The 26,884-nt window shown below is 44.8% G+C and overlaps 1 protein-coding gene across 1 annotated transcript in view; it reads right to left on the reverse strand.

Annotated features, from left to right (window-relative positions):
• Positions 1-26,884, reverse strand: part of CSMD1 (CUB and Sushi multiple domains 1) — a 3,274,537-nt gene that overhangs the window by 365,194 nt on the left and 2,882,459 nt on the right. The window lies entirely within an intron of this gene.

Genomic DNA, 26,884 nt, shown 5'->3' on the forward strand with positions numbered 1-26,884 from the left:
AACTTGACAAGGTATTTGATCTTGTAATTCCTTATACTGTACTCCACAGAGTCCATGGTTTCTACACATTACTCTGCATCTTAACAGCATCTACTGGGCATTTTTGCAGGGGTTGCATTGTTCCCTTCATTGGACTGAATTATCAGCATGATGAGAATTATTAGGGATTTACACTGAATGATGCAAGGGCATTCTTAAAGAGAAAGTGCTAAAGTGATAGGAAAATTGGGGATGTTTTTTTTTTTTACAGACTTTGCACATATACAGTATCTCACAAAAGTGAGTACACCCTCACATTTTTGTAAATATTTTATTATATCTTTTCATGTGACAACACTGAAGAAATTACACTTTGCTACAATGTAAAGTAGTGCACTTGTATAAAAGTGTAAATTTGCAGTCACCTCAAAATAACTCAACACACAGCCATTAAAGTCTAAACCGCTGGCAACAAAAGTGAGTACACCCCTAAGTGAAAATGTCCAAATTGGGCCCAAAGTGTCAATATTTTGTGTGGCCACCATTATTTTCCTGCACTGCTTTAACCTTCTTGGGCATAGAGTTCACTAGAGCTTCACAGTTGCCACTGGATACCTCTTCCACCCCTCCATGACGACATCACGAAGCTGGTGGATGTTAGAAACCTTGCGCTCCTCCACTTTCTGAGGATGCCCCACAGATGCTCAATAGTGTTTAGGGCTGAAGACATGCTTGGCCAGTCCTTCACCTTTACCCTCAGCTTCTTTAGCAAGGCAGTGGTTGTCTTGGAGGTGTGTTTGGGGTCCTTATCATGTTGGAATACTGCCCTGCGGCCCAGTCTCCACAGGGAGAGGATCATGCTCTGCTATAGTATGTCACAGTACATGTTGGCATTCATGGTTCCCTCAATGAACTGTAGCTCCCAAGTGCTGGAAGCACTCATGCAGCCCCAGACCATGACACTCCCACCACCATGCTTGACTGTAGGCAAGACACACATGTCTTTGTACTCCTCACCTGGTTGCCGCCACACACGCTTGACACCATCTGAACCAAATATATTTATCTTGGTCCCATCAAACTACAGGACATGGTTCCAGTAATCCATGTCCTTAGTCTGCTTGTTTTCAACAAACTGTTTGCAGGCTTTCTTGTGCATCATTTAGAAGAGACTTCCTTCTGGGATGACAGACATGCAGACCAATTTATTGCAGTGTGCAGCATAGATTCTGAGCACTGACAGGCTGACCCCCCACCCCTTCAACCTCTGCAGCAATGCTGGCAGCACTCATACGTCTATTCCCAAAGACAACCTCTGGATATGACCCTGAGCACATGCACTCAACTTCTTTGGTCGACCATGGAGAGGCCTGTTCTGAGTGGAACCTGTCCTGTTAAACCGCTGTATGGTCTTGGCCACCATGCTGCAGCTCAGTTTCAGGGTCTTGGCAATTTTCTTATAGCCTAGGCCACCTTTTTGTAGAGCAACAATTCTTTTTTTCAGATCCTCAGAGAGTTCTTTGCCATGAGGTGCCATGTTGAACTTCCAGTGGCCAGTATGAGAGAGTGAGAGTAAAAATACCAAATTTAACACACCTGTTCCCCATTCACACCTGAGACCTTGTAACGCTAACAAGTCACATGACACTGGGGAGGGAAAATGACTAATTGGGCCCAATTACTCACATTTGTGAGAAACTGTATGTGTGTGTGTGTGTGTATATATATATATATATATTTGTATTCAGAGTCTTCACTTGGAAATGCGATAATCCTAACCAGGGATGAGCCGAACACCCCCCTGTTCGGTTCGCACCAGAACATGCGAACAGGCAAAAAATTTGTTCGAACACGCGAACACCGTTAAAGTCTAGGGGACATGGATCAATGCAAAAAAAAGTTTTAAAAACGTCCGTTTTTTCGGGAGCAGTGATTTTAATAATGTTTAAAGTGAAACAATAAAAGTGTAATGGGGCGGGGAATGCCACAGGGAAGTCCCGTCAAGTCACCGTGCATCAGAGGGGGGCGGGGTCACTGGGTGGCCCCACCCCCTGTTATTTAAGAACCATCAGAAGAGGAGAAGCGTCACACAGCGGGAGCCTCCTGAAAAGAAGATGAAGAGAAGAAGATGAAGAGAAGAGCGGGAGCCTCCATCCATGCCATCATGGATGCGGAGCGGCCCGAGGAGAAGAGGGGAAGAAGATGCCGACGCCGTGGAGGAGATGCCGGATGAGAACACCGGAGGTAGAACCAGAAGAACCAGAAGAAGAAGAGGATGGAGGAAGAAACCGAAGCAAGATAGAAGATAGAAGAAAGAAGAAAGAAGAAGCATTTAAATAAAGGAATTGTCAAAAACTGTCTCTTGTCATTTTTAACATTTTTGACAGTTTTTTTGTGAAATATTAGGGGTACTTTTGTACCCCCTTACCATTTCACACAGGGGGGAGGGCTGGGATCTGGGGGTCCCCCTTGTTAAAGAGGGCTTCCAGATTCCGATAAGCCCCCCGCCCGCAGACCCCCACAACCACTGGCCAGGGTTGTGGGGATGAGGCCCTTGTCCTCATCAACATGGGGACAAGGTGTTTTGGGGGGGCTACCCCAAAGCACCCTCCCAATGTTGAGGGCATGTGGCCTGGTATGGTTCAGGAGGGGGGCGCTCTCTCGTCCCCCCCTCTTTTCCTGCAGCCTGCCAGGTTGCGTGCTCGGATAAGGGTCTGGCATGGATTTTTGGGGGGACCTAATGCCGTTTTTTTTATTTTGGCGCGGGATTCCCCTTAAAATCCATACCAGACCTGAAGGGTCTGGTATAGATTTTGAGGCGGACCCCATGCCATTTTTTTTTTAAATTTTGGCCGGGCTTAATATCCATATCAGACCTGAAGGGCCTGGTATGGAATTTAGGGAGACCCCCCACGTCAATTTTTTTTAAATTTTGGTTCAGGGTTCCCCTGTGGGGAATTCCCATGCCGTTTTTATCAATGAACTTCTATGTGTATTGTCGGACTGGCAATGCATTAATAGCCGCGAGTAGTTTTAAATGACTTTTTTCCTTTGAAATGTCATTTTGCTGTCAGACTGTTCTAAACACGGGAAACATGCGCCCCTTTACAGGCATACTATAAACACCCCCTAGGTACGAAATTTAAAGGGATATTACACTTTTATTGTTTCACTTTAAGCATTATTAAAATCACTCTTCCCGAAAAAACGCCCGGTTTTAAAACTTTTTTTTGCATTGATCCATGTCCCCTGGGGCAGGACCCAGGTCCCCAAACACTTTTTATGACAATACCATGAATATAAGCCTTTAAAATTAGCACTTTTGATTTCTCCCACAGACTTTTAAAGGGTGCTCCACGGCATTCGAATTTGCCGCGAACACCCCAAATTGTTCGCTGTTCAGCGAACTTGCGAACAGCCGATGTTCGAGGCGAACATGAGTTCAACTCAAACTCGAAGCTCATCCCTAATCCTAACTACCAAGACCTGAGGTGTGCCTTGGCCTAGCTGGTCAGTATACCTAAAAGACAGCATACCCTGAATGAATATGTATGAAATGTAAATGAAATTATAAAAAATATGGGGGAATGGGTGGATGGGAACCCAGAAACGAGCCGCCAAAGGATCTAATAGAGGAGGAGGAGAGACATACAGCCCTCAAACTCCTCCTACAAATTCAGGCTAGCCTGCGGCCAGCCTTCTAACTTGTAGTCAGAGTCTTCACTTGGAAATGCGATAATTCTAACTACCAAGACCTGAGGTATGCCTTGGCCTAGCTGGTCAGTATGCCTAAAAGAGGGCAAAAAGAGACCCGAAATAGGTGTGATGTGAAAGCTTCAATGAAGGGCCGGCAACAAGCATCAGTCCAGAAAATAGGGAATGCCTGGATGACTATGGAAAAGGGGGTTGCATATGTAACTGCTAAACAGGAGGATCTCCAGCGCCCCATGTACCTGATGATAAAAGAAGAGACCCCTGTTAGGGACCTAAGAAAGCCGCTTCCGATCTTGATGAATATCTAGAAAAGGATTTAGGATTTGAGCCTGATTTGGAAAGTAAACCTGGACATGAGAATGAACTGTTTGTAGTGAGAGGATGCACAGGGAAAGGGAGAAAGCTGACCAGAGGAATGTTGCAGAGAAGGACATACCACACTGTTACTGTGATACAGTAATATAACCACCAACCCCTGGCTTGTCCATCTATTCTGATTATGGGGAAATTGTAAGCGTAGTAAAAGGGAACTGCCTAGAGCACTAAATGGTAACTGCACCAAGGGTAGGAGACAGGAAGTCTGACACACCACGAAAACCTAGCCAGTAACTGGTAGCCATGCCAAATAGAACATCCCTGACTACTCTGAATACCCCTTAACCTGGCTTAGAGAGGGTGAGCTGCAAAAATGGACAGATTGACAGGAGTTTGTAGGGGCCTGAAATGCTGGTCACCTGATAGATACTTGATAGTGTTGGAAGATGAGGCCAAACTGCAGAGGCAATATGCAGCGAAAGCCAGAGACATGAACCTATGAAACCTTCCCACCCTTGGTAGAAGCCCATGCAATACTCTGGATAAAGAACCATTGGCCAGATTGATCACCTGTGACCTGGCTTGCCCCAAGTTCCACATGCCACTGTGAAGAAATTCCAACATCACCTACCGGCACAATGAGAAGAGCAGGAGCCGGGGTCGCAGCTGACACCACCGATCTAGCCGAGCGGGCTATGAAACCCTCCATCCTGTCTAACACTGTAGCATGGATGTTAAGAGCACATTAAGTACCGCATGAATCTGGGTTAAAGAATCATGCATAGAAACATGTTCTGTGCTGGTGGATAGAAAAGGTTGGGACGGAGTTGGGAATAACAACCTAAAAAGTATTGTAACGAGCCCTTGCTCGCTTGATTCCACTCTCCCGACACTCCTCTGCAGCTATAGAATCAGATTGCAGATCACAACATCTGATGGTTTGGTCATCCAATGCTCCGGGATTCGAACTACAGCTATGTGCCGATCGAATACAGTTGTGATAGCTCAGAACAAACACCAGGCAGGCTGTATGTAAGTTCAATCAGGGATCTCACTTTTATTGGATGCACAGAACACACTTTTATACACAGCAGTTTGAACACCCCGCCCTCAACAACCACTTTCCTATTGGTCAATTGTAAAGTACCCTCTAGTCCTCAATTAGGTCCTCTTAGCCATGCAAATGAGGACTTGAAACAGGGTCAGCAGGGATTGGTCCGATAGCTTGAATAGGAGGACTGATATGTGTAATGACACAGAGAAGCCCCAGGGGGTAATTAAAGTACATAAACAAATGGCCAAACACAGAACAATGCATTCCTTCCAGACCACAGAGCTGTCTGGAGGGGGTTAGCCTTAAGACAGGACAGAAGACCCCCCCACTGTGTAATAGAATCAAAGGAGCACTTCAGTATTCCAAGGTTCATGACAAGTACTGCCCCCCCAGCTGAGGCGGGGAAAGGGGTACACCAGTAATATAACTCAGTTATGAGTTTGGTATGGTCCCACCCCTTAATGATGGGGTGCTACCATGCACTGAACCCCCATGCGGCATTGGAGAGATGAATGCAAATTTGTCGCTTCCAAAATGCATGACATGCCTTGATCTAAGGAAACACAAACTATAGAAATGAGAACAGACAACAAACCCATGAAACAACACCCCCTTACGTACCTGACAAGAATGATAATGTAGGTGCAGAAATGACAAGACAAACAGCGCGTGAATGTGAACCTAATGATGACACCACCCTAGTGTATGCAGTGAGCGAGCCTGAGCAACCTGCAGTGCCAAGACAGGTAATTAAAAACGAACACTCAGGGCTGAGGTACCCACAGACCATGGTGGGTAGTAATAAAGGTGTAATGTGCATGTATGACGTATGGTATAGGGGCAAGAAGATTGTGGGACGACAATCAATTAAAAGTCAACCTCAGCCCATATGGATCCATAGACATGACAGATCCTGTATGTGAGCACTAGCTAACAGAAATGCTATGAATGAAATGCTACGACAGGAATGCTACAAACGAAATGCTACGACAGAAGAACAGAGACTGGTAGCAAACTGAAACTTTCAGGGCTAGTGTACCCACAGACCGTGGTGGGTAGTCGTACAAGTGTAATGAAATGAACGTGCATCGTATGACATATGTTATATGGGCAAGAAGATTGTGGTCCACAATCATTTAAAAAAAAAACCTCAGCCCATATGGATCTGTAGACATGACAGGTCCTGATATGTGAGCACTGCTAACGAAACCCTGGTGTACGAAGAACCCTGAATGAAAAGGTACGATGACATGGAAACAAACAAAGATGAAACGGCTATTAGTGTATGCCGTGGCTATATGGCACCGACAATCTACGACAAAAATGCCGTGACAGAAATGCTATGACAGAAATGCTATGACAGGACTACAAACCATGCAGACAAGAACCGTTGTGACCGATCCGCTATGACAGAACATGCTATGACAGAACCACTGTGGCAGACCCCGCTGTGACTGGACCCCGCTGCGGCTGGAACACACTGCGGCTGGAACATGCTGCGGCAGGAACACGCTGCGGCTGGAACACACTGCAACTGCACCGGCTATGACCGAACACGCTGTGACTGGAACACTATGACTGAACACCTTATGACAGGACCTGTTGCAACAGTTTCCGCTGACTGTGATACGTTATGACAGCCCTCCACCGACAGAACACGCTGTACAGTAACACTACGACTGAACACGCTGGGACCGACCACGCTAGGACAGCACCTGTTATGACAGAACACGCTACGACTGGAATGCTATGACTGAACACGTTGTGACAGCACCCGCTATGACTGTAACATGTTACGACAGCCCCACTAAGACAGAACACGCTATGACAGGAATGCTATGACTGAACACACGACAGCACCTGCTGAGACTGAAAAATACTGTGACAGAACCGCTATGACTGAAACGCCATGACTGAAAAAACTGACAGAACCTCTATGACTGAAAATGCTTTGACCAAAATGCTATGACTGAAAAAACGCTGTGACAGAACCTGCTAAGGCGGAACCGCCGTGACAGAACCGCTAACTGTTGTGACAACCTGTTATGGCAGACCTGCAGACAGAACCGCTGTAACAGAACATGCTGTGACCGAACACACTATGACAAGAACACGGGCAAGGAAACGTGAATCGACCACGGCAGTGGAGCTAAACCCACCAACCAGCCCCCTTCCTAGTACTGCCCTCAGTGACCCCCTTCAGCTTGCAGGAAGACATACCACAAACAGACCTCACAAGGTGCTGACCAATGAACCTGCTGGTCAGCACCCCCTCCCCCCTGGATGATCATGGTAGCTACCAAAACCTGAGGATATGTGTTCAAGAGCTGCAATTAGCAGCCTGGTACAAGCATGGGAAGTGCTAAGAGACAGTTGCCCCAGGAAACTTATTAAAAGCTTGATAGCGAGAATCAAACCTGTATGAGGACACTTCTATGGCCATCAGCTGCAAATGCATCAGATCCCAATACCAATAGTACATACCTACGGGATGGATTCAACGGCAAATGTATTAGTGCACTGAGAGAGGTAAGTGAGCGGGCGGCCACTTCCCCCCCATGAGCACTGGGAGAAGTGGGCGGATGGCCCCCTTGTGAAGCCGGATCAGCACAGGGAGAGAGGAGTTAGCGGGCAGCCGATCATCCCCCCCAGGGTGAGCATGGGGAGAAGCAGGCGGATGGCCCCCTGGTGAAGCTGGAACAGCACAGGGAGAGAGGAGCAGGTGGGCGGCCGATCATCCCCCCCGGTGTAAACACTGGGAGAAGCAGGCAGGCGCCCCCCATGATGCTGGATATACCCTGGGGTGATAAGAAGTGGGTGGGCGGGCAGTCTCCCCAGTGCTGCCCAGCGTGAGCACCAAGAGAGGAACCACCACCACTGTTGCAGCTGACCGTTGCTCAGCAAGGACCCAGAAGTGACGTGTGTCGGTGTAACCCAGAAACGAGCCGCCAAAGGATCTAATAGAGGAGGAGGAGGGCTATATAGCCCTCAGACTCCTCCTACAAATTCAGGCTAGCCTTCTAATATATATATATATATATATATATATATACACAGTATCTCACAAAAGTGATTACACCCCTCACATTTTTGTAAATATTTTATTATATCTTTTCATATGACAACACTGAAGAAATGACACTTTGCTACAAAGTAAAGTAGTGAGTGTACAGCTTGTATAACAGTGTAAATTTGCTGTCCCCTCAAAATAACTCAACGCACAGCCATTAATGTCCAAACCGCTGGCAACAAAAGTGAGTACACCCCTAAGTGAAAATGTCCAAATTGGGCCCAATTAGACATTTTCCCTCCTTGGTGTTATGTGACTCGTTAGTTTTACAAGGTATCAGGTGTGAATGGGAAGCAGGTGTATTAAATTTGGTGTTATTGCTCTCACTCTTATATACTGGTCACTGGAAGTTCAATATGGCACCTCATGGCAAAGAACTCTGAGGATCTGAAAAAAAGAATTGCTGCTCTACATAAAGATGGCCTAGGCTATAAGAATATTGCCAAGACCCTGAAACTGAGCTGCAACACGGTGGCCAAGACCACACAGCAGTTTAACAGGACAGGTTCCACTCAGAACAGGCCTCGCCATGGTCGACCAAAGAAGTTAAGTGCACGTGCTCAGCATCATATCCAGAGGTTATATTTGGAAAATAGACATATGAGTGCTGACAGCATTGCTACAGAGGTTGAAGGGTTTGGGGGTCTGTCAGTGCTCAGACCATACACCGCACACTGCATCAATATTGAACTGCATGGCTGTTGTCCCAGAAGGAAGCCTCTTCTAAAGATGGTGCACAAGAAAGCCTGCAGTTTGCTGAAGACAAGCAGAATAAGGACATGGATTACTGGTACCATGTTCTGTGGTCTGATGAGACCAAGATAAACATATTTGGTTCAGATGTTGTCAAGCGTGTGTGGCGGCAACCAGGTGAGGAGTACAAAGACATGTGTGTCTTGCCTACAGTCAAGCATGGCGGTGGGAGTGTCATGGTCTGGGGCTGCATGAATGCTGCCGGCACTGGGGAGCTACAATTTATTGAGTGAACCATGAATGCCAACATGTACTGTGATATCATAAGGCAGAACATGATCCCCTCCCTTAGAAGACTGGGCCGCAGGGCAGTATTCCAACATGTTAATGACCTCAAACAAACCTCCAAGACGACCACTGCCTTGCTAAAGAAGCTAAGGGTAAAGGTGATGGACTGGCCAAGCATTTCTCCAAACCTAAACCCTATTGAGCATCTGCGGGGCATTCTCAAATGGAAGGTGGAGGAGCGCAAGGTCTCTAACATCCACCAGCTCCGTGATGTCGTCATGAAGGAGTGGCAGAGGAATCCAGTGGCAAGCTGTGAAGATTTGGTGAACTCCACGCCCAGGAGGGTTAAGGCAGTGCTGAAAAATAACGGTGGCCACACCAAATATTGACACTTTGGGTCCAATTTGACCATTTTCGCTTAGGGTGTACTCACTTTTGTTGCCAGCGGTTTAGATATTAATGGCTGTGTGTTGAGATATTTTGAGGGGACAGCAAATTTACACTTTTATACAAGCTGTACACTCACTACTTTACATTGTAGCAAAGTGTAATTTCTTCAGAGTTGTCACATGAAAAGATCTAATAAAATATTTACAAAAATGTGAGGAGTGTACTCACTTTTGTGAGATACTGTATATACACAGTACATTTACACACTATATTTCCAAAAGTATTGAGACTCCTGCCTTTACACGCACATGAAATTTACAAGCATCCTAGTCTTAGTCTGTAGGGTTCAATATTGAGTTGGCCCACCCTTTGCAGCTATAACAGCATCAACTCTTCTGGAAAGGCTGTCCAAAAGATTTAGGAGTGTGTCTATGGGAATGTTTGGCCATTCTTCCAGAAGCACATTTGTGAGGTCAGGCACTGATATTGGACGAGAAGGCCTGGCTTACACTCTCTGTCCGAATTCAACCAAAAGGTGTTCTTTCGGGTTGAGGTCAAGACTGTCAAGTTCCTCCACCCCAAACTCACTCATCCGTGTCTTTATGGACCTTGCTTTGTGCACTGGTATGCAGTTATGTTGAAACAGGAAGGGACAACCCCAAACTGTTCCCACAAAGTTGGGAGCATGAAATTGTTAAAAATGCCTTGGTATGCTGACGCTTTAAGATTTCCCTTCACTGGAACGAAGGGGCCAAGCCCAACCCCTGAAGAACAACCCCACACCATAATCCTCCTTCCACCAAATGTTTTGGACCAGTGCACAAAGCAAGGCCCATAAAGACATGGACGAGCGAGCTTGAGGTGAAGAAACTTGACTGGCCTGCACGGAGTCCTGACCTCAACCTGATAAAACATCTTTGGGATGAATTTGAGCGGAGACTGCAAGCCAGGCCTTCACTCCAACATCAGTGCCTGACCTCAGGAATGCGCTTCTGGAAGAATGGTCAGAAATTCACATAGACACGCTCCTAAACCTTGTGGACAGCCTTCCCATTAGAGTTGAAGCTGTTATAGCTGCAAAGGGTGGGCCAACTCAATATTGAACCGGACTAAGACTGGAATGCCATTAAAGTTCAAGTCTATCACAGGATCCCAATGTAAACACAACTGTTATGAATGGGTTTAACTCATAACAGCTGTGCTTAGTATTGTGATGCTGTGATTGGCCTAGAGCTATCAAATGGTACGTGGACCAAATACAGCACCCTGTACTATACGATTAGCTGTAACCAATTACAGATCACTAGTAATCACAGCTGTTATGAATGAAACCCGTTCATGAAAGTTCAAAACATTGCTGTTACAGTAATAATCACTGTAACAGCAATCAAGCTGTGATAAAAGATCCCTGATCATCCCCCCAGAGTAGTATAGTGTTACTATGGTGACACCAAACTACTCTGATAAAAGTATGTAAAAATAACTGCAAAAAAGAAAAGAAAAATGTTAAAAAATGTTTCAAAACAACAACAATTTTAGAGTGTGTGGTTATTGTGGATACAAATATCTACAGCCTTCAGCAGAACTTCCTGTTCATGCTCCTGGGGGACTGTCACATGGCGAATGAATATTTTTCTCACCCTTCTTTTTCTAATCTCCCCTTTTCTAATTCTCTTCTCCCCCTCTTCTATTTCTTTACCTTTACCTGCTCATTTTGTATCATAGTCCTCCTTAAAAAGGGGGGGGGGGACTTTTCTGTCCCCTCATATGTAATGGTAGTCATTCTGGAGGGAACTCAGGGGTTATGGTAACTATATGTTGGTTAAATACTACTGAACTACCTATCCTTCCTGTTAATAGCCCTTCCTGGACTACCTTCCTACCACCCCTCACTCACTTAACACCCTCTACCTACATACCTAGGATATTTGGTTACACATAGTCCATCTGGTGACCTGCCTGTGGGTTACCCTACCTTTGAGCTTGTCAGAATATATTAGTTCCCCAGTGCCCATGGGTGACTTTAATAATGTGCCTACTCTTTTTGATACACTGGTCTGAGGTTTGTTTGCTTACTTTTTGTACTTCTGTATATTTAAATAAAAATCTATTGAATGGAAAAAATGTTTAACCACATTCCGCCCTTCCAATAGCAAAATGATGGCCGCAGCAGGGATCAGTTATCCTGACTGGGCGTCATATGACATCCAGCAGGATAAGCCACTCGTGCGCACCCCCGGGGGCTCTGACACACTGCATCTCCGATCTAGGTAAAGAGCCTATGACATAGGCTCTATACCAGGGGATCTGCTGTGTCCAATCACAGCTGATCACTTGGTAACCAGGAAGAGCCATTTATCGGTTTTCCTCCATTCACGCTGACAAGACGCGGGTAGAGGAAAGTCGATCAGCGACTTTTCTGCCAGGGGGGTCTGCACTGATAATCGGCTGATAATCATTGATTATCAGTGCAGACGCATCAGCGATACCCACCAGTGATGCCCATCAGTGCCCCACCAGTGATGCCCATCAGTGTTGCCAGTAATGACAAGCAGTGCCCACCTGTACCCACATGTGATGCCAATCAGTGCCATAAGGGATGCCAATCAGTGCCTATCAGTAATGCCAGTCAGTGCCCATCAGTAATGCTTGTCATAGCCTCCTCATCAGTGCTGCCTATCAGTGCATCTATCAGTGCTGCTCATCAGTGCCACCCATCAGTGTCCATCAGTGCCCATCATTGCCACCCATCAGTGCCCATCATTGCTGCCCATCAGTGCCACCTATCAGTGCCTATCAGTTCCACATATCAGTGCCCATAAGTGCTGCATATCAGTGCCAACTGATCAGTGCCCATCAGTGCTGCATATCAGTGCCACACAAGGGCAAAGTGACAGGTTCTCTTGATAAGGAACCCCCACACTTCCCCATTGTTTTGTTCATGTGTAGAACACTTAGCCATAACTGGTATTTCTGGGTAAGGGTGGAATGTGTGAACTTGTATACAATGCTCGGGCCTTACAGCTGAAAATGTGTAAGCTGTGTAAATTCCAATGCTGACCTGAGCTTACAGGGTTTAAATTCAGAGCTCACAAGGGGAAAAAGATCACCAGAGCAGCAGGTGGGAGATAAGTATAGGTGGGAAGGGACACCCTCAAGAAAACCTGACACTTTGCTCTTCATCGGTGTTCAAAAATAAAAAGAGTATACCATTCTTTCATTATATTTTTTCTCCCATTAAAATACAATGCACTCCAATGCTGCGTTCTCCCACCACAATTACATCAAGCAGGCTTGGAACTATACTATCCCTGTAGGGCAGGAAAACAGTCTGACTACTTTCACACTGGAGCGGGCGGGTGTCGGCGGTAAAGCGGTGCTATTTTTAGCACCGCTTTACCGTAGTTGTAGCGTCGCTATTTGGCTGCTAGCGGGGCAGTTTTAACCCCCACTAGCGGCCAAAAAAGGGTTAAGACCGAAGCAAAGCGCCGCTGCAGCCGAGGTTTGGTGGCGCTGCCCCGTTGTTTTCAATGGGCAGGGGTGCTTTAAGAGTGGTGTATACAGCGCTGCAAAGATGCGGCTTGCAGGACTTTTTTTTACTGTACTGCAAGTGCACCACTCCAGTGTGAAAGCCCTCGGGCTTTCACACTGGAGAGACAGGTGAGGCTCTTTACAGGCGATATTTTTAGCAATATAGTGCCTGTAAAGCTCCTCGGTGTGAAAGTAGCCTCTATCTAACAGATAATGCCAGGTGTTGGAAGAACATTTCAGCAACCTTCTTCCATTCTGATTTAGGTGTACTATGTAATTGGGACAACACTGTGGCCTTCTGGACACCTGCTGGACACCCTAGCACTAAAAGATCTAATTAAGGATTTATACATTTTTTAATGTGGCAGAGATTCAGAAGAATTTCAAACCCCATATATTTTACAGCACAGTGATACATAAGGATACTGTATATTGCAATACAAATGTAAAAATAAAATGCATACAGGGTGCATAGCCTACCTGCTCAATACTTGAGCTTTAAATCCAAGCATTTTTGTAGTGCACCAATTTATTTAGTCCCTTATGTCAGTATTCTGGTCACCAGCCAACCCCTGCTTGTGATGTAGGAAAGATATTCCTAGATGTATCTACTGCAGACTCTTTGCTATCTCTTGCATACAAAAACCCTGAAGTACAATGATATAATTGCTAAAAAGTTTTCCACAACCACCAATCAGATTCAAACCGGCCTTGTAAATTTGAATGTTATTGATTATACAGGAATCAGAAAGATTGGATGGTGCACAGGATAGGCTATGGAAAGTGTGCTCCAGGTGATCCTACATGAGCTCAGATTGAGGTAGTTCATACCACATGGTCAGTGTGCATTTCCATATGTCCATTTACATGCTGGGATATGAGGTAGCCCAGGAACATCAGACAGACATGTTAGTAAAAGCAACAGTCCTTTTATTTTCAAAAAACAGCCAAACAAAAAGCACAGCTTGTCTTCAGCAAACAGGGAACACAAAAAAAAGCCCAAACTCTGGTGCAGAATTGCCAAAACTAGTCAAAAGGTGCACCACTGACATACCAGTCCCACTCTGTGTTTTTGGGGTTCCCCATTGGCTTCAGGGGTCCTAATAAGGAGGTTTGCACAGCTCAGCCACTGTGGCTCAATCCCATAATCAGTTCACCTTGTTCATACAGGTGTCCAGCTCTCTCTCCCACTGCCCCCAGATGACTGTTTCCTTTTCCTCTTCTGAACTCCGAGGCACCTAAGGTCTAAGGTGGTAATGGTGTAAGTAAATAGGTATGTTGCACTAAATAAAGATAAGCAATACATGAATTATATGAAACAAGTGAGTCCAAGAGTCACAAAACGTGACAAAAAGTGAAAGTTTGACTGTTGTGTCACCAACTTCCTCCACCTTGTGAGACCACCACCAAAAAATAGGATGTGCCCTTACAAAAGAGCGTTGACCACCTATTACGGGGGGTCAACATAGACTTATGTATCTGGGATACTCCATGTCTGTAAAGAGGTCCGCTCAACAAAAGCTTCAAGCCACCACCGGGGAAGACATCATGTTTCTTTCGCTCCAACCGTGACATCAGGTCATATACTCCAAATGAGAGATAAGGGGAGGTCTCCCATAAGTCTGCTGTATTCAGGCATGGTTTGGAAATGAAGCCAACAGGACCATGTATTTGCAAACTTAGAAGGAATGTCTTGTGCTATTGCAATTAGTTCCTCCCTGTCTGCTATTTTGCTGAGCCGAAGAAGCCAATCTCTGTTGGAAGGGTAGCATGTGGAGCCCCAAAGAACAGGCATGCAGAATTTGGCAGCATTTACCATATGCATTGCTAGGGATTTGAAATACACTTTCCATGGGAGGGATGTATGGTGTAGCAGGAGTTTGGCTGGGGTGAAGTCCAATGCAAGGGTAGTAAGGGAAGAGATTATGCTGTGAACCTAAGACCAGTAAGTGTGAAGAAGCAGGCAAGCCCATTAGATATGTAATAATGAGCCCAAGCCCGAGCCTCATCTCCAGCAAAGGTTGGAAGCAGAGGGTGAAAACTTGTGAATCTGCATTAGGGTCATGTATCAATGTGTTTGAACCTTATACCATTCTCCTGGGACAATGTATCTTTTATTTTCTGACCAAACATTTCTCAATATGGTATGTCTGCTTTTATTATAATAAATGATTGATAGCCTGTAAACTTAGCTTCTTCACTTATACTTCCAACACCAACATAGCATTCCCCCCAAAAAAAACAAAATGGTTTAGAACCACTCCTGATTTAATACCCTATTTTAGACCCAGTGACTTAATCACTGGGTCCCTGTGTTCTTTGATGTAACACATATCATTCATGGCTGGTGAGGAGGGTTTCCTTAAGAAATAAAAACATATCAGCACCCAGTCTCAGTATTTTTTTCAAGAGCACCCAGCCCCACCAAAAGCAGTGAGATGGCCCTTAGGAAGAGTTAGAAAAATATCAAAATGCCAGATGTTAAGCAGTTTGCATTTGCATGAGGATTGCCTTGTGTAATGCCAACATGTGATGCTGAGCCTCCATGGTTGAAAGGATAAATGGGCTGGGTCAGGGATAATAAGATTGGAGAAATTTGCATTTATTTTTTTTTAAGGAACCTACAGAGCATTGCGCTCATGATCAGCAGATTGCAGGTGCCATCTCAGGCTCCTGCAGACTCTCAGTACAGCTGTCTGCTTGTACCTCATATGGGCAGGCAGTTACCTGAGCGTAGGAAGATCAATGGACTATAAGAACGCTCATCAGTCCCCTTGTAGCTCATTGAGAACTGCAAGTCTTCAACCTGAGTGGCTGACGATACTTGTAGGCATTCATTCACAGGAAACTGTGAATTAATGACACCGCTGTGTGGGCAGAGACCCACAAGGCTGCAGCCCGCTGTTATGAGGGGAGTTTGGGCAGCAGGGGGGAGAGGCTGCAAATGGTGGAACAGGTTACATGTTCCACCTTAAAAACAGGATTAACAGGTAACATGTTTCAAAGGTGAACTTATCCTTTAACAAAGCATAAAGCATTCCTGGGAAATTTTAATGAGTTAAATAGCTTGATCAACTAAAAAGTATTGAAAGTATTGACTGTATGTCCTTAACCACTTGAAAACTGGCATGTTAACCACTTTGCACCCGGGGCATTTCTGACACTTCGCTTCTACTTTTTATTTGCTTGAAAAATGCTTAGAAACCCCAAACATTATATATATATTTTTAGCAGAGACCTTATAGAATACAATGGTGGGTGTTGCAATTTTTAATGTCACATGGTATTTGAGCAGCAGTTTTTCAAACGCAATTTTTGTGGAAAAAAAAAAACTTTCATGAGTTAAAAAAAAAATTAAAGTTAGCCCAATTTATAATAAATGAAATAATGTGAAAGATGATGTTACACCGACTAAATAGATATCCGACATTTCACGCTTTAAAATTGCGTCTGCCTGTGGAATAGCGGCAAACTACGGTGCTTAAATTTCTCCATATGCGACACCTTTACAGGTTACCAGTTTACAGTTGCACAGGAGGTCTGGTGCTAGAATTATTGGTCTTGTGACAATACTTCACATGTGTGGTGCATTTGCATATGGTTGCGGGTGTAACATATGCGTTCACATTTGCACATAAGCACGGTGGGACAGGGTTGCTTTAATTATTTTTTATTTATTTTATGCAAAAAAAAAATTCTACACTTCTATTTTTCCTTGTACTAACTTTATTGCTTTCACAAGGGATAAACAACATCCCTTGTGACAGCATGGGCCATGACAGGTCATCTTTATGGTGAGATCTGGGGTCTATTAGACCCAAAATGTCTCCTCTTAACCTCCATGCAGCCAATCAGACACAGATCCGTCCAATCGGCTGCTTTCCCAGCCAATGGTGGCCAGGTAAACAAAGGGGCGGAACCAGAAGTGACAAACTACTCATCTCTCTCAGTTTCCATGGTTACAGAGAGAAGGTGTTGTCAGTTCCTCTCTCTCTCTTAACAGGGCAGCCATCGCCACTGGCCGCAATGCTCCCGGCCTCCGCAATGGGACAGGAGAGCCTGTGAAAGGGGACGGCGGGAGGGGGTGGGCCCCCCTTCCGCCACCCGCAGAAGTGATTGAATGGCTAATTAGCCACTCAGATCACATCTGCCTGAAAGACAATCACCGTCTGAAAAGAATGATACTGGGATGATGCCTTTAGGTATGGGCATCATCCTGGTATAACCACTGAAACCGGAGGAGGTACAGGTACATACCTTCCGTGGGAAGTGTTTAAACTGTATTACTTTGATTAACAATTACTTGGTCATGCAACACTGTGCCCAAATGAATATTTTATTATTTTTTTGAGACAGATAGAGCTTGCTTTAAGTGATATTTAATCACTACAAGCTTTGTTATGTCTTTACTACATAACAAGTTATTTCTCACACATAACATGGACATACTTACAGTTACACTCCAAAACACATTCTTTTACTCCTTCCAAGTATGGGGATACACATATACATACAGCAGGTGATACTTTTTTGCTGCCTAGAAGCATAGAGGGATCAATAAATCCAAGGTGCACCTTTAGGATTTTAAGGGACAAAAATAATGCATCTCATGTTCTAACTATCTATCACACTTCTTGTGGCTTCAAAATGTCTTTACAGGAAAAAGATAAAAAAAGAAACATTTTCCACAAGTTTTGAAAACTTGAAAAAAAGAAAATGAAAGATATTTCTAATACACAGCACGGGCATACTTAGAATTACACCCTAAAACACATTGTGCCACTCCTCCCTTTTTCAATATTTAGAATGATTATCTACAGGACATTTTATCTTGTGTATCACAAAATTAACTAACACTGTATCAAAAACAGTGTACTGAAATGCTCTCCTCTGTATGAGTGGTCAAAGAATATAGGTTATTGTAGCAGCACCTGTAGCAGTCCCTATGCCTATAAACCAAACAAACCTTGCTTAATGGTACATGGCTGCCCCTGGGAATGCCAGGTTCAATGGCCAGGAAGTACAGGAGGCTGAACAAAGGGTGAAAAAAGGAGTTCATGTGGTTCCAGGAGCGTAATTGTCTGTAGGGGATAACCGAGATTGGTGCCTCGGAGGAACATAGTAATTGAGACATGCAGATGGATCATTTCAGGTGACAGACAAAGGACTTGTCTACGTGGTAGACAAAAGCATGGTCCATAAACAGGCCAGGGCCAGTACAGGTGGCAGACAGCTCTGCAGTGGTGTAATGGTGATCTGGAATACTGTTAAGATAAAAGCAGGGAAAGGGAGAAAACAACACAGACCTCTGGTGTAGTAAAAGAATCTTATGCCGCGTACACACGATCGGAATATTGGTCGGAAAGAGGTATGATGGCTTTTCCGACGGGATTTCGCTCAAGCTTGTCTTGCATACACACGGTCACACCAAATTCCGACCGTCAAGAAGGCAGTGACGTACAACACGTATGACGGGACTAGAAAAAGGGAGTTCAATAGCCAGTGTGCCACCCTTTGGGCTCCTTCTGCTAATCTCGTGTTAGTAGAAGTTTGGTGAGAGACGATTCGCGCTTTTCAGCTTTCATGCTTTTTAGTTTGTTACTGCTGTTCAGTTTGTGCTTGTGGGTTTGTAACTGGTTTTCAGTGCCTGTAGTCAATTCGTATCTGTTTTTCAGTGCGTTTTTGTCCGCTCGTTTCTGATTTTCAGTTCGATCTTCACAGGCCTTGCTGTTCTTCAGTGCATTCTGTTAGTTCATTCTGATCAGCCAACCATTTTGAAGCCATGTTGCGGGTACATGCTCGTCGTAGAGTTCGCGGGGCTTGGTGTTGGGGTTCTTGCTTTGATCCAAGTCCAGTCCATGAACAGGGTGGGGAGGAGTTCATGGACCAAGAATTGGTTACTCCAGCGTGACCAATTCTCTCTTATGCCTTTGCTGCAGGAGATCCGTGAGAATAATCCTGATGATTTCAGGAAATATTTCAGGATGATGGACCCCGTTTTTCACTGTCTGTTGGCTTTGCTGTCTCCTTATATTACAAAGCAGGACATGTGCATGCGGCAAGCCATCACTCCGCAGCACGTTGTGGTACTTGGTGATGGGGAGAAGTCTACAGGACCTCAAGTTCTCTACAGGCATTTCCCCCCAGGCTCCGGGGATCATTATCCCAGAGACCTGTTCTGCCATCATACAGGTCCTGCAGAAGGACTATATTAGGGTAAGTTTTCTCCTTTAACATCACACTCTATGTATTTAATGTTTGCTAATGTATTGTATTTATTTCATCATTCCCTAATTACCATGATTATAATATGCTGTGAATGTCCCCTTTGTCCTCATGCATGCTGGAAGCTTTTAATGCTCCTTTTTTGTCCTTCATGCATATTTGCCTTCACTAACCTCCCCAGCATTCTAACAATGTATTTTGTAAGCTCCATTGTAGTGCTTTTCCCTAAACACCCCCTAAGATGTGTCCAAATGTTATTTGTGTCCTTAAATTCAGGCAGAGTGCAAGAGGCTTTTTTCTGGCTCCCAAACTCATTCACTAAACTTTTTCCAATGGGCCATCAGAGGGGGTGAGGAATCTGATAAGTGGACCTTATCTTTTTGTCTTTAAATACTCCTTAAAATAAATGTGATACTGATTGTCTAATCTGCTTGCAATGTTATGTGCAAACGTGCTAATTTATTTTTTTTCTGGTTTGACTCCACAGTTTCCTTCAACACCACAGGAATGGCAGACTGTGGCCTCCCAGTTTGCCGAGCGTTGGGACTTTCCAAACCGTGGAGGGGCAATCGATGGGAAGCACATCCACATCCTCCCACCACCCCACTCGGGGTCATACTATTTTAATTATAAGTCTTTTACAAAAGTTTTATTGTCATATAGACCAACAGTACAGGTTTACAATAGAGTATTATAACATATAATATACAAAGCAAATCAGGGCCCAGAGGCCTCCACCAGCATGATGGAATCAGGAGTCGTGATACCATGTAAAACTCAAATGAGAGAGTTAGAGGAACCAGTTGTACCAGAGCCCGGGCCTTGCCCAGTTACTTGTAAACCCGTAACATAAGTGTACAATACACAACAATAGAACCTGAACTTTAGCATCCTTGAGAAAAGAAAAGAAAAAGTTGACTGAAAAGAGAGAGGTGCGAAAGAAGTGGAAAAGGTGAAAGAGTAGAACAAAAAGAGAAGGGGGGTAGGGGAGGAAGAGAGGAAGAAAGAGGAAGGGGGTGGGGGGGTCCATGGGGTGTGAGCAGGAGGAGTCCTATATCAACAGTAATGTCGCATCAAACCTAGAAGGGTGGTGATATGCAATCCAAGGTTGCCAGACCTTGAGAAACTTGTCATGCGTATCCGAAAGAATAGCCGTCGGTTTCTCATTAACCATGACATCATTCAGGCGATTTTTGACTGACTCAAAGCTGAGTGTGGGGGTTTTTCATGCTCTTGCAATCGTCAATCTAGTTGCAGTGAAAAGATGTTGGGCTAGCTGCCATTCCGGGCGCAGTAATTCAACAATAGGCTTACCAAAGAGAGCTTCATAAGGGTCCCGTTTAAGATTAATCTGAAACATGTTATGAAGAAGGGTATATACCCTGACCCACAGTCTGCATGACCACCAAATATGTGTCATTGAACCCTCCTGGGAGCATCCCCTAAAACAAAGCGGGGAATAAGTTGGAATAAATTGAGCCAATCTAGCCGGAGTGTAGTACCACCTGTACAATACTTTATAGGCATTTTCCAAAATTAAGACATTACGTGAGCATTTGGATAAAGCTATTGTCATTGCCTGCCAGTCTTCAGGGGCCAACTGCTTCCCCAATTCTTTCTCCCATTGAAGGTGGTAGGAACTCAAAGGGGGTCTCTTTATGGATATCACGGCCGAATATATCAGTGATATCAGGCCCGGAGAATGGGGCCTAGCTCTACAAAGGCTCTCAAAGGGGGTCAGAGTATAGGGGGTGGGTTGGGATTTAATAAGACTTTGGAGAAAGTGACGAAGTTGTAAATAGCTATAGTGCTCTCACAAGGAGATGTCATAAGAAGAGCGTAGAGCGTCAAACGTCAAAATTCTAGTAGGCGTGAACAATGAGTGAACATCTATGAACCCATTTGTGGTCCACCATAAGAATTGGGTGGGGTTGTCACAGCCTAGAAGAAATAATGGGCATTGCAATAGTCGTAAAAGTGGTAGATGGGGATAAATCAATCTCACAGAATACTTTACCGAATCCCGTATTCGCAAAGAGTGGGCCAAACAGGGCCCTATAACCGCCGGGCGGTGCGCAGGAGGGAGCCAGGGCAGTGAAGAGATAGGAATAAGGTCTGTGTCAACCAGGTCATTCGTGGCCCAGAGCGGGAGCTGATATGTCTCGTGAAGGTGTGAAAGTGGGGCTATATTAGCAGCTATATAATAGGTCCATAAATTAGGGACCAAAAGACCGCCATAAATTCATCTAGCATACAAAATTTGTTTGCTAATTCGAGGGCAGATCGATCCCCAGATAAATTTCAAGATCCTACATTGGTGTATACGAAGGCTATGCGAAGGAACCAGAATAGGCAAGACACGAAAAAAATATAGTAGTTTCGGAAGATATGACATATGGATAGCCGTTATCCTGCCAAACCATGACAAAAGCAAATGAGACCAAAATGACAGCATATCCGTTAGCCTCTTGAACAAAGGTGGAAAGTTAGCCTGGTACAATCCAGAGTATGTAGGGGTAAGGTGGATTCCCAAATAGGACAGCGAGGAAACCCATTGAAAGGGGAATGCCAGCTGTAAATCCGTTAACATTCCCGGAGAGAGATTGACCGATAATGCTTTAGATTTGGTAGGGTTAAATCGTAGCCATGAAAGGGAAGCAAAGGTATCCAATAGGGATTGCAAATTTGGTAATCAAATTCTAGGGGAGGTTAAAGTAAGAAGGATGTCATCGGCAAACAGGGAGATTTTATGGGGACAGCCCGCTACTTCAATGCTCTGAATATCCGCCAGAGGTTCAAGAGCCAAAACAAAAAGTAGAGGCGAGAGTGGACAACTCTGGTGGGTGCCCTTCTTGATGTTAAAGAGAGGAGATTCAAATCCATAATACTTAATTTTTGCCCAGGGGGAATAGTATAAGACTGACATCCATCGCATGAATGAAGACCCAAATCCATAATGTCGAAGAACTGACATGAGATAAGGCCATGTCAAAGGCCTTATTCACATCCAGAGACAAGAGCATGGATTCCAGTGAGCGGGTATGAGCTATATGTTGAAGTTGCAGTATACGCCGAATGGCATCTCCCGCCTGTCTCTGAGGTACAAGACCGACTTGATCTTTCCCAATTAACCGAGGGAGAAAGGAATTTAGGCAATTTGCTAGAATTTTAGTTAGTAGTTTCATATCGACATTAATTAGAGAAATGGGCCTAAAATTGGCCCAGGAGGAGTGGTCGCGATCCGGTTTAGGGATCATCACAATGTTTGCTGTTAAGAGGTCCGGGGTAAAGGAACGACCGTTTTTTACAGAATTATACATGGCTGCTAAGTGTGGAGCCACCACAGTAGCCAGTTTTCTCTAGTAAAGCACTGTATAGCCATCCGGTCCCGGTCGTTTCCCACCTTTAGGTCTTTAATGCCCTGGAGGACCTCCAAAACCTGTATGTCCTGGTCCATAAGGGTAACATGCGCCTCTGTCAGGATTGGGATCGAAAGGTGGTTGAGGAAATCAGTAGTGTCCTGTTCGTTAAATTGCTCAGGGGCCAAATACAATTTTGTGAGGTGGAATCGAAACTCCTCCAATATGTGCTTTGGATTACCCGTGAGGACATTTTGCCGGTTGCGCAAGGAGATAGGAGTAAATTTAGGGGCGAAGGTCCGGAGCCTGTTGGCCAACATACGATTCGGCTTGTTTGCCCTAGCATACCACTTCTGACGGGACCAACGCAAGATGCGTTCAGCCCCTTCAGTAAGAATGGAGTGGCAGACCACCAGAACAGGATCATGATCAGACCACGGAGCAGCCAAAATAGAGGCTGTTACCACCAAGGGAAGATTGATTCTTAGCATAAACATATGATCTATTCTGGAATGAGAATGATGAGGGTAGGAGTAATGCGTATAGTCTCTTCCCTGGGGATGACATTCCCTCCAGAGATCTACCAGATCATGTATTTGTAAAGAGCGAGCACATTTTTTAGAGTCAGGGGAGGGAGCTGTTAGCTCCGAGGGATAATTATCCAAAGAGGGGTTCAAAACTAAATTTGAGTCACCCGCAAGGAAGAGGGTACCCTTGCAGTGGGATGCTAGCAGGGTGCAGACGTGGGTCAAGAAGGGTCCTGGGTTTGAATTTGGAGCATAATAAGTCATAATAGTGTAAAGTGAATAACTAATGCGCAAAAACCACACTATTTGGTAAATTTGACACGGAGCCGCCGACATAGAACAGTGTACTCACATAACTTAGATAAACTATATTAAAACTATGTGGCGCTACCTCGGTCTCAGTGCAACAACTCAAACTCCAAATAAAATAAAATTAAATAATAAACTATGACCTAAGTAAATAATCAATGGCGCTCTCCCACACTCAGCCGGTATTCTCAGATATAGGATAAAAGGAAGAATAGTGGCTCCATAGTGTAGTAAGTAAAATAAATTTATTGCAAAGCACTGTAGTGACTTACATAAAAATCCAAGCAATCAGCGATAAAAACACAGGCTTCTGGGTTCGGCCGTACCTGGAAGCAGCGGCACCTGGCTCCTCCCTCCCTGACGCATTGCGTCACACCACACGTAACTTGATGAAGTCACATGACAGTGATGCCATGTGTAGGGAAGGAAAGGCACTCAGGCTGACGCTGGCAAATGCGCTCGTCGCTCATGGAGCAAGGTCCTTTTAATTGATTTGTTATGGATGGAGGCATCTAAATCCATTTGATAAAGTCACGTGTGGTGTGATGCAACGTGTCAGGGAGGGAGGAGCCAGGTGCTGCTGCTTCCGGGTACGGCCGAACCCAGAAGCCTGTGTTTTTATCACTAATCGCTCTGATTTTTATGTAAGTCACTACAGTGCTTTTCAATAAATTTATTTTACTTACTACACTATGGAGCCACTATTATTCCTTTTATCCTATATCTGAGAACACCGGCTGAGTGTGGGAGAGCGCCATTCTTACCTTGCCGACGTATGCCCTCCGGGAGCTGGGACCATTACTGGAAGCCGACCCTTTACACTGAGTGCTGTTTACCTGTGGGTTCACGCTTGATTCGGCCCATTGGGGGCCACTACCACAGGTGAGAGGCTGGGGGAAATGGTTGCCACACACTGGAACAAGACTGGATGAACTTTTTTAGACATTTGCTGCCACTGCACTTGCACTTTCTTCGCCTAGAGAAGATTTCCTCCTGCTGACATTGGAAGTCGCATTGGAAGTCGCATTGCATGCTATTTTTGGACTGCACTTTATATTTTTCACCTGTATTATTATCACCACTTGGTCTTGATGTTATTATATGTCTTTTTGGTTACACTTTACCTGATTGGACATTAATTATCACATGACATTGTTCACATAATTTTTATTTTGCCTGTTGCATTATTATACCTTCATTGTGTGCATTTTGCACTTTTTTGGAATATTTATATACTATCTTTGCACGTATTCACATACTCATTGATTATTTACTTAGGTCATAGTTTATCATTTCGTTTTATTTTATTTGGAGTTTGAGTTGTTGCACTGAGACCGAGGTAGCGCCACATAGTTTTAATATAGGTTATAATAGTGACCTCTGATTCTTGGATAGTGCTTTGTAGTAATAAATATCTGCCATCGGGGTCTGCAATCTGTCTAGTACAACTAAATGGGACTGATTTGCAGAAAGCTATGAGCACCCCCTTTTGTTTAGTTGGGGCAAAAAAACACCTGAGGAAACTGAGCATCAAAGTATTTAGGGCAGGAAACTGCCGAAAAATGTGTTTCCTGTAAGCAGGCGATGTCAATCCACTGCTTCCTTAGATACTTAAAAACTTTCACCCTTTTCTGAGGAGAATTCATACCCTGAACATTCAGGGATAACCAATTCAGCGTCATAGTAAAGTTGACAATTGACAGAAGACGTTTCCCCAGAGCCCACACCCCGCGGACCTAGTGGAGAAAAAAAGGGTTAGATAGACCAGAAAGACAGTTGTTAAGAGAATTAAAGGAATGAGATCAAGATAAACAGAATGGCCGAGTAATACTCGGAGCAAAAACATTCCAAACATCAAGGTTGCGATTGGTAGTGGGATTGAAAACCCACTAAAGGGTCGGAAGTCGGTCAGAACTTTTGTTCGGGCTAAGTTCCGACACATGGGGGAGCAGTGGTCCGTCGGAAACCACTCGGCATCTTTTAAAGTAATCTAAACATTAATACCTGAATTAACAATGGCATTGAGTAAACAGACAGATGTGTTTAATAGACATCACCTAAGTAGAGATCGGAACAGATTATAACCTAAAATAGATAACGTGTCAATCTAAACTGTAAACTGTAGGTCGAGGTAGACCTCGTGCCCCGGGGACCCCATATACAATCTGGGGAATCCAGAGTGAAAGACCAGCCCACATAGTTGGGAGCCCACAGTTGTGACCCTTTCCAGAAATAAGAAAAAAAAAAGGGGGGGAAAGGGGGCTGTAACATGGGTCAGACATGCCCAGAACTCAAATGGGAATGTCCAGCAGAGCACAAGGGGGACCCTCTCGAGTTTCAAAGCAAAAGTTCACCCATATAGACTAACAATAAAAAGGGTCAATTGGTTAGCAATAATAGTAATACTGGGGCAACACAGGGCAAGGGGACCATCTGATGGTAATGTGCACAGAAGCGGGAGAGAGGGGATGGGCAAGGACTACCAGGCCCCCCAAAAAAATAAAAAATAAAAAAAGGGGTCCAGAATCTAGGAGCAGAAATGCCCATGTACTTCAGCTGGGTCCTTGAAAGATGAGGTCAAGGGTGAGACATAGGGATAAATTCACAGTTCAGGGTGAGAGTTGACTGTTGAATCAGCATAATAGTCTCTAGGTAGGTGAGCCCCTCAAGGCCTCCAAGGCGTCAAATGTAGGTCAGTGCTGTCCTCCCTTAGGGACATCCTGAAACCGCTGTGCCTGCAGTGACTGAAGAGCTTGGGACCCCTGTTGGGACATCTGCAAGGACCTGTGGGGTGACCGGGAAGATCTCGGGTGGCCCGAAGAGGACTCCGGTTGGGAAGGAGGAAGATCAAATTGCAGATCCTGGAAGTGTCTCCGTAGGTCAGGCAAGGAGGAGGAGTGAAACTGACGGCCAAGATGGTAGAAAGAAAGTTTAAAGGGGAATCCCCATCTATATTGAATGTCCCGGGCTTGCAGGATTTGCAAATATGGCTTCAGGTTCCACCTTTTAGCTATGGTGACTGGAGAAAGTTCTGCAAATAGTTGGAGGGGATTACCCTGAAAAGAGAGGTGATCCTTTGCAGCTTGTAGGAGCCATTCTTTGGTCCTGTAAAAATGAAATTTTATAATGACATCTCTGGGGGGCCTTCAGTGTTTGGGAGCCAGTGACCTGTGTATGCGGTCAAATTCCAAGCGCTCCGCAGGGATATCAGGCACCAGCTCTTGGAAGAAAGCTGTGGCTTTCCCCTGCATGTCAGTGATGGTCTCTGGGAGCCCACGAATGCGAAGGTTTTCCCTATGGGCCCTATTCTCAGAGTCCTCCAATTTATCCTGTAGGCTCACAAGTTCAGCATTTAACCTCTCCACTTCATCCTCATGTCCCTCCAGCACTGTTGTTGTTAAGTCGATCCACTGCTCTAATTGGTTTGTGC

This window comes from Aquarana catesbeiana, linkage group LG04 (assembly GCF_042186555.1).
Source record: "Aquarana catesbeiana isolate 2022-GZ linkage group LG04, ASM4218655v1, whole genome shotgun sequence".
Classification (NCBI taxonomy): domain Eukaryota; kingdom Metazoa; phylum Chordata; class Amphibia; order Anura; family Ranidae; genus Aquarana; species Aquarana catesbeiana.